Raw genomic sequence first — 13,951 nt, 5'->3', positions numbered from 1 at the left:
GGGAACACGACTGCAGGCCACGGCCCTTCCCACCTCCTCCTCCTCCTCCTCCTCCTCCCACCCCGCCCCCGCCCCCGCCCCCACATGGCACAGGGCCCAGAGACACCTCAGACACTTGCTACCCAAAGTGCAAAGGGCATCAGTTGCTCCTCCAAACCCCCCCCCAGCCCAGCAGACCGCGTTGTCCAGCCAGCCCCCGGGCCTCCCTGGGGAGCCCAGCACAAAAGTGCAGACACCCACCGGACCCTCAATCTCAGTTTTCGGATGTTTTTGCCACTCTAAGGACCCGCAGGCCAGCTGGGCCTTCTGGCAGGACAGAGAGCCCCGGAATCCGACGTGGAGAGCTGGGTGTACGTCCCCATGAGGAGGCGGTCCCCACCTCCGCGGCTATCCCCTTGCGGGGAGCGGCAGCCGCGGGGCCTCAGAGAAGACACCAGGCTGGGCCCCCACGGCACAGCGGGAGCACGTCCCCCGCAGGCCACTTAGCGACGGCGGCCAGCCGGCGGATGGTTGGGTTGCGCGAGACGCTGCGGCCGCCCTGCTACCGGGTTCCTGGGAGGGCGTCCTGGAACCAGCGTCCACACCAAGCCCTTGGAAGGCCCAGGCGACGGAGGAGCCCCGTCAGGCAGGGGCCGAGGACGGTGACGGCCCGGGCGGGGAGGAGCGTGTCAGGCAGGGGCAGAGGACGGTGACAGGTGACAGGCCGGGCGGGAAGGAGTCAGTCAGGCAGGGGCCGTGGAGGAGACGGGCTGGGTAAGGGTTAGGGTTAGTGTCAGGGCACAAGTCACAATCGCAAAGACCTGGAAGCCACCCGAGTGCCCATCGACCCACGAGTGGGTAAGTAAAATGTGGCCCGTGGACACCACGGAGTGCTATTCGGCTATGAGGAGCAGCGGTGAGGGGGCACCTCTCGTGGTTCTCCTGGCCAGAGCTGGAACCCGTTCCAGTAAGCCAAGTATCCCAAGAATGGACACACGAGCACCACGTGCTCGCGCTCACCAGCAAATGGGTACGAACCGATGGACACCTAAGTGGACACAGAGGAATCACCTTCTTCGGGTGGGTGTCGGGCGGGTGGGGGGAGGGGATGGGCATACACATCCATTAGGAATGGGGTGGGTACGCACCGACTGGGGGATGGGCGCACTTGAAGCTCTGACCCGAGGGGGGAGGCTGGGAGAGGGCAACGCACCCGACCTTAACATTGGTGCCCCCACAATATGCTGGAACAACATGAGAGGTAAATGAATAAGAACACGGGGGGGGGGAGGGGGGCACGGGCAACACATGTCACCTTAACACTTGGACTCCCATCATCTGCTTGAAAAGAGAGAGAAAAGAAAATGCAATAATAGAGATAAGAGACACTTTTTAAAAATAATGAATCCGGCCGGGCGCTGTGGCTCACGCCTGTAATCCTAGCTCTTGGGAGGCCGAGGCGGGCGGATTGCTCAAGGTCAGGAGTTCAAAACCAGCCTGAGCAAGAGCGAGACCCCGTCTCTACTATAAATAGAAAGAAATTAATTGGCCAACTGATATATATATAAAAAATTAGCGGGGCATGGTGGCGCATGCCTGCAGTCCCAGCTACCCGGGAGGCTGAGGCAGAAGGATCACTCGAGCCCAGGAGTTTGAAGTTGCTGTGAGCTAGGCTGACGCCACGGCACTCACTCTAGCCTGGGCAACAAACCGAGACTCTGTCTCAAAAAAAAAAAAAAAAATGAATCCGAAGAGAAAAGTAAAAGGAGGCCTGTGGAGCAGGTCTGGGTGTGACTCCGGATCCCCGAACATCAGGTGCCACCACCAAAGATTCCTACGTGTAGCCCATAGAACCCCAAAAGCAACGGGAGGAGTTCTGGTCACATACTCCCTCAAAATGACATCCTGGCCTTCTTCTGGAACTCCCTCCCCTCTCAGACTCTCAAGGTTTCCTCCAGCGTGTCGGCTCCCACAGAGCAGACCTTTGGTCTGAGACCTGACTGTCCAGAAGCCAGGCATGCTGCCGCGTGGCGGCGGTGTCACGGCTCGGGACAAGAGGAGGCCCCACGGTGCGGGCTGGGGCGCCAGGCACCGCGGCGGGCGCCGAGGGTGGGGGTCCCCCCACCCCGGGCCGCCCCCGCACTCCCAGAAACGCGACAGAACCAGAGGCAAAAAAAAAAAGAAGAAGCCTACGGCACCCGGTATTCCCGGGCGGTCTCCCATCCAAGTTCTAACCAGGCCCGACCCTGCTTAGCTTCCGAGACCAGACGGGATCGGGCGCGTTCGGGGTGGTGTGGCCGTGGACGGCGGAGGGCGCCCCTGCCCCGCTCAAGAAGCCGAGCCTCTCTGCGCTTCCCCGCCGCCTCCTCCCGCCCCAGGCCCCGCGCCGGGTCGGGCCTGTTGAGTTCGCCGGCCGGGTCCCGCGGGCTCCAAGGGACGGGGGTGACAGGCGGGGCGGGCAGGGAGCGGCGGGCCGGGGTTGGGGGCTGTCTCTGTATACACACACACTCACACGCACTCACTCACTCACTCACACTCACACAAGATGCGCCTCCACGGCTGGACCCGCCAAGGTGGAGACCTTCAAGCCCCCCTCCTCTCCTTGCCTGGCCTCCTTCACCTCCCCGCCCCCCACCCCCAGCGCGCCGGGGCCGCTGACTGCGCACGGGCGGGAGGGGCGGGGCGCTCGCCCTTTGACCCCAGCCAGGGGCGGCCCTCCCCCACAACCCCTTTCAGCTGCGCCCCCCACCCTGTGGCCTGGCGGCCGCCTATTCCCCCGGGCCAGGGCTGGGGCACAGCGCACGGGGGAGGGGAGCCAGTGTATGGGGCGTCTCTCTCTCTCGGGATGTGTCCCATGGGTGGGGTGGGGTGGCGTGGTTTGTGGGGCGCTGAAGAAATCAGTCCCCTCCATCTCCTCCCTCTGGAAAACACCCAAGCCCTTGGAGAACTGCCCGCACCTCTACCTACCGTGGGGGCCGGGACCCTCCTCTGTGTCCTCCTGTGGCCCAGTCCAAGGGGCCTGGGCCTGGCCGGGGCTGCATTGGACCCCAACCACCCTGGCGTGTGGACTCGCCAAAAATCGGCGATTAGATATTGGATTCCAGCGTCATTGAGGTCATTTCACTAATGAGTGCACCGCAAAGAGTTTCCTAATCCATCTGTGAGGGTGGCAACCGAAAGAGAATTTTAGAGCTGACAGAATAGGCGAGGAAAGGCATAGGAGATTTCCACACCCAGTAAGGAAGCCTTTCCCGAAGTGGAAGAAAGAAAGGAGCAAACAGAGACACCGGTAGCCCGCCCGGATCAGAGTCTGCCCCTGAGAGAAAGTACCCTGACCAGGTTCACCCGTGGGTGGGTCGCGAGCTAGCGGCATTCAGAAGAGCGAGGCCCGCAGTCTGTGCAGAAGACACCTGCACTCGGGTGTGTGTGGCGGCACAATTCACAAGCAGCTCCAGATGTTAAACCAAGGAGAAGCCAGGGAGTTCCCAACGCCCCAGGTGTCCTCAGCCCACGACTGGCTGCTGTGGGAATGCGAAGCCCGGCTCCTGGTCTCAGAGCGGGGCAACCAGGAGGTGTGATGTCCACCCCGGCGTTCCCAGGAGGATCAGACTGAAGCTGGGACTTGGCCTGAAAGTGTCCCCTCGCATGGCCACCCCCTTCCCCTTCCTGCTCCTCTACTCCTGGTGCCCCTCCATCCAGGGGCCAGACCTTAAAGAGTCACCCGCAAGAGAATCCTGGTCCCAAAGGAGCCTTCTGGGGGACCCCTGCTGAGAGAGGTTGTGGGCCTGGCCCGCTGGGGCTCTGCCCGACCCAGGGCTGAGAGATGCAACCTCCCAGCTCTGGGTCCCTGCAGGAAGTGTTGGCAAGCACAGGGCCAGTCCTCCAAAGGCCCAGGTGCAGGGAGCCCAGGACAAGCAGCCTGTGGAAGAAGCCACATGCTGTGCCACCCCGGGGAACACGACTGCAGGCCACGGCCCTTCCCACCTCCTCCTCCTCCTCCTCCTCCTCCTCCTCCTCCTCCCACCCCGCCCCCGCCCCCGCCCCCACATGGCACAGGGCCCAGAGACACCTCAGACACTTGCTACCCAAAGTGCAAAGGGCATCAGTTGCTCCTCCAAACCCCCCCCCCAGCCCAGCAGACCGCGTTGTCCAGCCAGCCCCCGGGCCTCCCTGGGGAGCCCAGCACAAAAGTGCAGACACCCACCGGACCCTCAATCTCAGTTTTCGGATGTTTTTGCCACTCTAAGGACCCGCAGGCCAGCTGGGCCTTCTGGCAGGACAGAGAGCCCCGGAATCCGACGTGGAGAGCTGGGTGTACGTCCCCATGAGGAGGCGGTCCCCACCTCCGCGGCTATCCCCTTGCGGGGAGCGGCAGCCGCGGGGCCTCAGAGAAGACACCAGGCTGGGCCCCCACGGCACAGCGGGAGCACGTCCCCCGCAGGCCACTTAGCGACGGCGGCCAGCCGGCGGACGGTTGGGTTGCGCGAGACGCTGCGGCCGCCCTGCTACCGGGTTCCTGGGAGGGCGTCCTGGAACCAGCGTCCACACCAAGCCCTTGGAAGGCCCAGGCGACGGAGGAGCCCCGTCAGGCAGGGGCCGAGGACGGTGACGGCCCGGGCGGGGAGGAGCGTGTCAGGCAGGGGCAGAGGACGGTGACAGGTGACAGGCCGGGCGGGAAGGAGTCAGTCAGGCAGGGGCCGTGGAGGAGACGGGCTGGGTAAGGGTTAGGGTTAGTGTCAGGGCACAAGTCACAATCGCAAAGACCTGGAAGCCACCCGAGTGCCCATCGACCCACGAGTGGGTAAGTAAAATGTGGCCCGTGGACACCACGGAGTGCTATTCGGCTATGAGGAGCAGCGGTGAGGGGGCACCTCTCGTGGTTCTCCTGGCCAGAGCTGGAACCCGTTCCAGTAAGCCAAGTATCCCAAGAATGGACACACGAGCACCACGTGCTCGCGCTCACCAGCAAATGGGTACGAACCGATGGACACCTAAGTGGACACAGAGGAATCACCTTCTTCGGGTGGGTGTCGGGCGGGTGGGGGGAGGGGATGGGCATACACATCCATTAGGAATGGGGTGGGTACGCACCGACTGGGGGATGGGCGCACTTGAAGCTCTGACCCGAGGGGGGAGGCTGGGAGAGGGCAACGCACCCGACCTTAACATTGGTGCCCCCACAATATGCTGGAACAACATGAGAGGTAAATGAATAAGAACACGGGGGGGGGGAGGGGGGCACGGGCAACACATGTCACCTTAACACTTGGACTCCCATCATCTGCTTGAAAAGAGAGAGAAAAGAAAATGCAATAATAGAGATAAGAGACACTTTTTAAAAATAATGAATCCGGCCGGGCGCTGTGGCTCACGCCTGTAATCCTAGCTCTTGGGAGGCCGAGGCGGGCGGATTGCTCAAGGTCAGGAGTTCAAAACCAGCCTGAGCAAGAGCGAGACCCCGTCTCTACTATAAATAGAAAGAAATTAATTGGCCAACTGATATATATATAAAAAATTAGCGGGGCATGGTGGCGCATGCCTGCAGTCCCAGCTACCCGGGAGGCTGAGGCAGAAGGATCACTCGAGCCCAGGAGTTTGAAGTTGCTGTGAGCTAGGCTGACGCCACGGCACTCACTCTAGCCTGGGCAACAAACCGAGACTCTGTCTCAAAAAAAAAAAAAAAAATGAATCCGAAGAGAAAAGTAAAAGGAGGCCTGTGGAGCAGGTCTGGGTGTGACTCCGGATCCCCGAACATCAGGTGCCACCACCAAAGATTCCTACGTGTAGCCCATAGAACCCCAAAAGCAACGGGAGGAGTTCTGGTCACATACTCCCTCAAAATGACATCCTGGCCTTCTTCTGGAACTCCCTCCCCTCTCAGACTCTCAAGGTTTCCTCCAGCGTGTCGGCTCCCACAGAGCAGACCTTTGGTCTGAGACCTGACTGTCCAGAAGCCAGGCATGCTGCCGCGTGGCGGCGGTGTCACGGCTCGGGACAAGAGGAGGCCCCACGGTGCGGGCTGGGGCGCCAGGCACCGCGGCGGGCGCCGAGGGTGGGGGTCCCCCCCACCCCGGGCCGCCCCCGCACTCCCAGAAACGCGACAGAACCAGAGGCAAAAAAAAAAAGAAGAAGCCTACGGCACCCGGTATTCCCGGGCGGTCTCCCATCCAAGTTCTAACCAGGCCCGACCCTGCTTAGCTTCCGAGACCAGACGGGATCGGGCGCGTTCGGGGTGGTGTGGCCGTGGACGGCGGAGGGCGCCCCTGCCCCGCTCAAGAAGCCGAGCCTCTCTGCGCTTCCCCGCCGCCTCCTCCCGCCCCAGGCCCCGCGCCGGGTCGGGCCTGTTGAGTTCGCCGGCCGGGTCCCGCGGGCTCCGAGGGACGAAGGTGACAGGCGGGGCGGGCAGGGAGCGGCGGGCCGGGGTTGGGGGCTGTCTCTGTATACACACACACTCACACGCACTCACTCACTCACTCACACTCACACAAGATGCGCCTCCACGGCTGGACCCGCCAAGGTGGAGACCTTCAAGCCCCCCTCCTCTCCTTGCCTGGCCTCCTTCACCTCCCCGCCCCCCACCCCCAGCGCGCCGGGGCCGCTGACTGCGCACGGGCGGGAGGGGCGGGGCGCTCGCCCTTTGACCCCAGCCAGGGGCGGCCCTCCCCCACAACCCCTTTCAGCTGCGCCCCCCACCCTGTGGCCTGGCGGCCGCCTATTCCCCCGGGCCAGGGCTGGGGCACAGCGCACGGGGGAGGGGAGCCAGTGTATGGGGCGTCTCTCTCTCTCGGGATGTGTCCCATGGGTGGGGTGGGGTGGCGTGGTTTGTGGGGCGCTGAAGAAATCAGTCCCCTCCATCTCCTCCCTCTGGAAAACACCCAAGCCCTTGGAGAACTGCCCGCACCTCTACCTACCGTGGGGGCCGGGACCCTCCTCTGTGTCCTCCTGTGGCCCAGTCCAAGGGGCCTGGGCCTGGCCGGGGCTGCATTGGACCCCAACCACCCTGGCGTGTGGACTCGCCAAAAATCGGCGATTAGATATTGGATTCCAGCGTCATTGAGGTCATTTCACTAATGAGTGCACCGCAAAGAGTTTCCTAATCCATCTGTGAGGGTGGCAACCGAAAGAGAATTTTAGAGCTGACAGAATAGGCGAGGAAAGGCATAGGAGATTTCCACACCCAGTAAGGAAGCCTTTCCCGAAGTGGAAGAAAGAAAGGAGCAAACAGAGACACCGGTAGCCCGCCCGGATCAGAGTCTGCCCCTGAGAGAAAGTACCCTGACCAGGTTCACCCGTGGGTGGGTCGCGAGCTAGCGGCATTCAGAAGAGCGAGGCCCGCAGTCTGTGCAGAAGACACCTGCACTCGGGTGTGTGTGGCGGCACAATTCACAAGCAGCTCCAGATGTTAAACCAAGGAGAAGCCAGGGAGTTCCCAACGCCCCAGGTGTCCTCAGCCCACGACTGGCTGCTGTGGGAATGCGAAGCCCGGCTCCTGGTCTCAGAGCGGGGCAACCAGGAGGTGTGATGTCCACCCCGGCGTTCCCAGGAGGATCAGACTGAAGCTGGGACTTGGCCTGAAAGTGTCCCCTCGCATGGCCACCCCCTTCCCCTTCCTGCTCCTCTACTCCTGGTGCCCCTCCATCCAGGGGCCAGACCTTAAAGAGTCACCCGCAAGAGAATCCTGGTCCCAAAGGAGCCTTCTGGGGGACCCCTGCTGAGAGAGGTTGTGGGCCTGGCCCGCTGGGGCTCTGCCCGACCCAGGGCTGAGAGATGCAACCTCCCAGCTCTGGGTCCCTGCAGGAAGTGTTGGCAAGCACAGGGCCAGTCCTCCAAAGGCCCAGGTGCAGGGAGCCCAGGCCAAGCAGCCTGTGGAAGAAGCCACATGCTGTGCCACCCCGGGGAACACGACTGCAGGCCACGGCCCTTCCCACCTCCTCCTCCTCCTCCTCCTCCTCCCACCCCGCCCCCGCCCCCGCCCCCACATGGCACAGGGCCCAGAGACACCTCAGACACTTGCTACCCAAAGTGCAAAGGGCATCAGTTGCTCCTCCAAACCCCCCCCCAGCCCAGCAGACCGCGTTGTCCAGCCAGCCCCCGGGCCTCCCTGGGGAGCCCAGCACAAAAGTGCAGACACCCACCGGACCCTCAATCTCAGTTTTCGGATGTTTTTGCCACTCTAAGGACCCGCAGGCCAGCTGGGCCTTCTGGCAGGACAGAGAGCCCCGGAATCCGACGTGGAGAGCTGGGTGTACGTCCCCATGAGGAGGCGGTCCCCACCTCCGCGGCTATCCCCTTGCGGGGAGCGGCAGCCGCGGGGCCTCAGAGAAGACACCAGGCTGGGCCCCCACGGCACAGCGGGAGCACGTCCCCCGCAGGCCACTTAGCGACGGCGGCCAGCCGGCGGATGGTTGGGTTGCGCGAGACGCTGCGGCCGCCCTGCTACCGGGTTCCTGGGAGGGCGTCCTGGAACCAGCGTCCACACCAAGCCCTTGGAAGGCCCAGGCGACGGAGGAGCCCCGTCAGGCAGGGGCCGAGGACGGTGACGGCCCGGGCGGGGAGGAGCGTGTCAGGCAGGGGCAGAGGACGGTGACAGGTGACAGGCCGGGCGGGAAGGAGTCAGTCAGGCAGGGGCCGTGGAGGAGACGGGCTGGGTAAGGGTTAGGGTTAGTGTCAGGGCACAAGTCACAATCGCAAAGACCTGGAAGCCACCCGAGTGCCCATCGACCCACGAGTGGGTAAGTAAAATGTGGCCCGTGGACACCACGGAGTGCTATTCGGCTATGAGGAGCAGCGGTGAGGGGGCACCTCTCGTGGTTCTCCTGGCCAGAGCTGGAACCCGTTCCAGTAAGCCAAGTATCCCAAGAATGGACACACGAGCACCACGTGCTCGCGCTCACCAGCAAATGGGTACGAACCGATGGACACCTAAGTGGACACAGAGGAATCACCTTCTTCGGGTGGGTGTCGGGCGGGTGGGGGGAGGGGATGGGCATACACATCCATTAGGAATGGGGTGGGTACGCACCGACTGGGGGATGGGCGCACTTGAAGCTCTGACCCGAGGGGGGAGGCTGGGAGAGGGCAACGCACCCGACCTTAACATTGGTGCCCCCACAATATGCTGGAACAACATGAGAGGTAAATGAATAAGAACACGGGGGGGGGGAGGGGGGCACGGGCAACACATGTCACCTTAACACTTGGACTCCCATCATCTGCTTGAAAAGAGAGAGAAAAGAAAATGCAATAATAGAGATAAGAGACACTTTTTAAAAATAATGAATCCGGCCGGGCGCTGTGGCTCACGCCTGTAATCCTAGCTCTTGGGAGGCCGAGGCGGGCGGATTGCTCAAGGTCAGGAGTTCAAAACCAGCCTGAGCAAGAGCGAGACCCCGTCTCTACTATAAATAGAAAGAAATTAATTGGCCAACTGATATATATATAAAAAATTAGCGGGGCATGGTGGCGCATGCCTGCAGTCCCAGCTACCCGGGAGGCTGAGGCAGAAGGATCACTCGAGCCCAGGAGTTTGAAGTTGCTGTGAGCTAGGCTGACGCCACGGCACTCACTCTAGCCTGGGCAACAAACCGAGACTCTGTCTCAAAAAAAAAAAAAAAAATGAATCCGAAGAGAAAAGTAAAAGGAGGCCTGTGGAGCAGGTCTGGGTGTGACTCCGGATCCCCGAACATCAGGTGCCACCACCAAAGATTCCTACGTGTAGCCCATAGAACCCCAAAAGCAACGGGAGGAGTTCTGGTCACATACTCCCTCAAAATGACATCCTGGCCTTCTTCTGGAACTCCCTCCCCTCTCAGACTCTCAAGGTTTCCTCCAGCGTGTCGGCTCCCACAGAGCAGACCTTTGGTCTGAGACCTGACTGTCCAGAAGCCAGGCATGCTGCCGCGTGGCGGCGGTGTCACGGCTCGGGACAAGAGGAGGCCCCACGGTGCGGGCTGGGGCGCCAGGCACCGCGGCGGGCGCCGAGGGTGGGGGTCACCCCCACCCCGGGCCGCCCCCGCACTCCCAGAAACGCGACAGAACCAGAGGCAAAAAAAAAAAGAAGAAGCCTACGGCACCCGGTATTCCCGGGCGGTCTCCCATCCAAGTTCTAACCAGGCCCGACCCTGCTTAGCTTCCGAGACCAGACGGGATCGGGCGCGTTCGGGGTGGTGTGGCCGTGGACGGCGGAGGGCGCCCCTGCCCCGCTCAAGAAGCCGAGCCTCTCCGCGCTTCCCCGCCGCCTCCTCCCGCCCCAGGCCCCGCGCCGGGTCGGGCCTGTTGAGTTCGCCGGCCGGGTCCCGCGGGCTCCGAGGGACGGGGGTGACAGGCGGGGCGGGCAGGGAGCGGCGGGCCGGGGTTGGGGGCTGTCTCTGTATACACACACACTCACACTCACACTCACTCACTCACTCACACTCACACTCACACAAGATGCGCCTCCACGGCTGGACCCGCCAAGGTGGAGACCTTCAAGCCCCCCTCCTCTCCTCGCCTGGCCTCCTTCACCTCCCCGCCCCCCACCCCCAGCGCGCCGGGGCCGCTGACTGCGCACGGGCGGGAGGGGCGGGGCGCTCGCCCTTTGACCCCAGCCAGGGGCGGCCCTCCCCCACAACCCCTTTCAGCTGCGCCCCCCACCCTGTGGCCTGGCGGCCGCCTATTCCCCCGGGCCAGGGCTGGGGCACAGCGCACGGGGGAGGGGAGCCAGTGTATGGGGCGTCTCTCTCTCTCGGGATGTGTCCCATGGGTGGGGTGGGGTGGCGTGGTTTGTGGGGCGCTGAAGAAATCAGTCCCCTCCATCTCCTCCCTCTGGAAAACACCCAAGCCCTTGGAGAACTGCCCGCACCTCTACCTACCGTGGGGGCCGGGACCCTCCTCTGTGTCCTCCTGTGGCCCAGTCCAAGGGGCCTGGGCCTGGCCGGGGCTGCATTGGACCCCAACCACCCTGGCGTGTGGACTCGCCAAAAATCGGCGATTAGATATTGGATTCCAGCGTCATTGAGGTCATTTCACTAATGAGTGCACCGCAAAGAGTTTCCTAATCCATCTGTGAGGGTGGCAACCGAAAGAGAATTTTAGAGCTGACAGAATAGGCGAGGAAAGGCATAGGAGATTTCCACACCCAGTAAGGAAGCCTTTCCCGAAGTGGAAGAAAGAAAGGAGCAAACAGAGACACCGGTAGCCCGCCCGGATCAGAGTCTGCCCCTGAGAGAAAGTACCCTGACCAGGTTCACCCGTGGGTGGGTCGCGAGCTAGCGGCATTCAGAAGAGCGAGGCCCGCAGTCTGTGCGGAAGACACCTGCACTCGGGTGTGTGTGGCGGCACAATTCACAAGCAGCTCCAGATGTTAAACCAAGGAGAAGCCAGGGAGTTCCCAACGCCCCAGGTGTCCTCAGCCCACGACTGGCTGCTGTGGGAATGCGAAGCCCGGCTCCTGGTCTCAGAGCGGGGCAACCAGGAGGTGTGATGTCCACCCCGGCGTTCCCAGGAGGATCAGACTGAAGCTGGGACTTGGCCTGAAAGTGTCCCCTCGCATGGCCACCCCCTTCCCCTTCCTGCTCCTCTACTCCTGGTGCCCCTCCATCCAGGGGCCAGACCTTAAAGAGTCACCCGCAAGAGAATCCTGGTCCCAAAGGAGCCTTCTGGGGGACCCCTGCTGAGAGAGGTTGTGGGCCTGGCCCGCTGGGGCTCTGCCCGACCCAGGGCTGAGAGATGCAACCTCCCAGCTCTGGGTCCCTGCAGGAAGTGTTGGCAAGCACAGGGCCAGTCCTCCAAAGGCCCAGGTGCAGGGAGCCCAGGCCAAGCAGCCTGTGGAAGAAGCCACATGCTGTGCCACCCCGGGGAACACGACTGCAGGCCACGGCCCTTCCCACCTCCTCCTCCTCCTCCTCCTCCTCCTCCTCCTCCTCCTCCCACCCCGCCCCCGCCCCCGCCCCCACATGGCACAGGGCCCAGAGACACCTCAGACACTTGCTACCCAAAGTGCAAAGGGCATCAGTTGCTCCTCCAAACCCCCCCCCCAGCCCAGCAGACCGCGTTGTCCAGCCAGCCCCCGGGCCTCCCTGGGGAGCCCAGCACAAAAGTGCAGACACCCACCGGACCCTCAATCTCAGTTTTCGGATGTTTTTGCCACTCTAAGGACCCGCAGGCCAGCTGGGCCTTCTGGCAGGACAGAGAGCCCCGGAATCCGACGTGGAGAGCTGGGTGTACGTCCCCATGAGGAGGCGGTCCCCACCTCCGCGGCTATCCCCTTGCGGGGAGCGGCAGCCGCGGGGCCTCAGAGAAGACACCAGGCTGGGCCCCCACGGCACAGCGGGAGCACGTCCCCCGCAGGCCACTTAGCGACGGCGGCCAGCCGGCGGACGGTTGGGTTGCGCGAGACGCTGCGGCCGCCCTGCTACCGGGTTCCTGGGAGGGCGTCCTGGAACCAGCGTCCACACCAAGCCCTTGGAAGGCCCAGGCGACGGAGGAGCCCCGTCAGGCAGGGGCCGAGGACGGTGACGGCCCGGGCGGGGAGGAGCGTGTCAGGCAGGGGCAGAGGACGGTGACAGGTGACAGGCCGGGCGGGAAGGAGTCAGTCAGGCAGGGGCCGTGGAGGAGACGGGCTGGGTAAGGGTTAGGGTTAGTGTCAGGGCACAAGTCACAATCGCAAAGACCTGGAAGCCACCCGAGTGCCCATCGACCCACGAGTGGGTAAGTAAAATGTGGCCCGTGGACACCACGGAGTGCTATTCGGCTATGAGGAGCAGCGGTGAGGGGGCACCTCTCGTGGTTCTCCTGGCCAGAGCTGGAACCCGTTCCAGTAAGCCAAGTATCCCAAGAATGGACACACGAGCACCACGTGCTCGCGCTCACCAGCAAATGGGTACGAACCGATGGACACCTAAGTGGACACAGAGGAATCACCTTCTTCGGGTGGGTGTCGGGCGGGTGGGGGGAGGGGATGGGCATACACATCCATTAGGAATGGGGTGGGTACGCACCGACTGGGGGATGGGCGCACTTGAAGCTCTGACCCGAGGGGGGAGGCTGGGAGAGGGCAACGCACCCGACCTTAACATTGGTGCCCCCACAATATGCTGGAACAACATGAGAGGTAAATGAATAAGAACACGGGGGGGGGAGGGGGGCACGGGCAACACATGTCACCTTAACACTTGGACTCCCATCATCTGCTTGAAAAGAGAGAGAAAAGAAAATGCAATAATAGAGATAAGAGACACTTTTTAAAAATAATGAATCCGGCCGGGCGCTGTGGCTCACGCCTGTAATCCTAGCTCTTGGGAGGCCGAGGCGGGCGGATTGCTCAAGGTCAGGAGTTCAAAACCAGCCTGAGCAAGAGCGAGACCCCGTCTCTACTATAAATAGAAAGAAATTAATTGGCCAACTGATATATATATAAAAAATTAGCGGGGCATGGTGGCGCATGCCTGCAGTCCCAGCTACCCGGGAGGCTGAGGCAGAAGGATCACTCGAGCCCAGGAGTTTGAAGTTGCTGTGAGCTAGGCTGACGCCACGGCACTCACTCTAGCCTGGGCAACAAACCGAGACTCTGTCTCAAAAAAAAAAAAAAAAATGAATCCGAAGAGAAAAGTAAAAGGAGGCCTGTGGAGCAGGTCTGGGTGTGACTCCGGATCCCCGAACATCAGGTGCCACCACCAAAGATTCCTACGTGTAGCCCATAGAACCCCAAAAGCAACGGGAGGAGTTCTGGTCACATACTCCCTCAAAATGACATCCTGGCCTTCTTCTGGAACTCCCTCCCCTCTCAGACTCTCAAGGTTTCCTCCAGCGTGTCGGCTCCCACAGAGCAGACCTTTGGTCTGAGACCTGACTGTCCAGAAGCCAGGCATGCTGCCGCGTGGCGGCGGTGTCACGGCTCGGGACAAGAGGAGGCCCCACGGTGCGGGCTGGGGCGCCAGGCACCGCGGCGGGCGCCGAGGGTGGGGGTCCCCCCACCCCGGGCCGCCCCCGCACT

The 13,951-nt window shown here is 62.5% G+C and overlaps 3 pseudogenes; all 3 read right to left on the bottom strand.

The window, feature by feature from the left end:
- Positions 1-2,165: 2,165 nt before the first annotated feature.
- On the bottom strand, positions 2,166-2,284 carry LOC142868508 (uncharacterized; annotated as a pseudogene).
- A 3,825-nt stretch (positions 2,285-6,109) lies between these two features.
- LOC142868507 (uncharacterized) lies at positions 6,110-6,228 on the bottom strand (annotated as a pseudogene).
- Positions 6,229-10,040: 3,812 nt separating this feature from the next.
- LOC142868506 (uncharacterized) lies at positions 10,041-10,159 on the bottom strand (annotated as a pseudogene).
- Positions 10,160-13,951: the final 3,792 nt, after the last annotated feature.

The sequence above is a fragment of the Microcebus murinus genome, unplaced genomic scaffold, assembly GCF_040939455.1.
Source record: "Microcebus murinus isolate Inina unplaced genomic scaffold, M.murinus_Inina_mat1.0 scaf032_hap2_Mmur4.0, whole genome shotgun sequence".
Lineage (NCBI taxonomy): Eukaryota > Metazoa > Chordata > Mammalia > Primates > Cheirogaleidae > Microcebus > Microcebus murinus.
The sequence above is the reverse complement of the archived record's forward strand: the minus strand, read 5'-3'. Positions and strand labels throughout refer to the sequence as shown.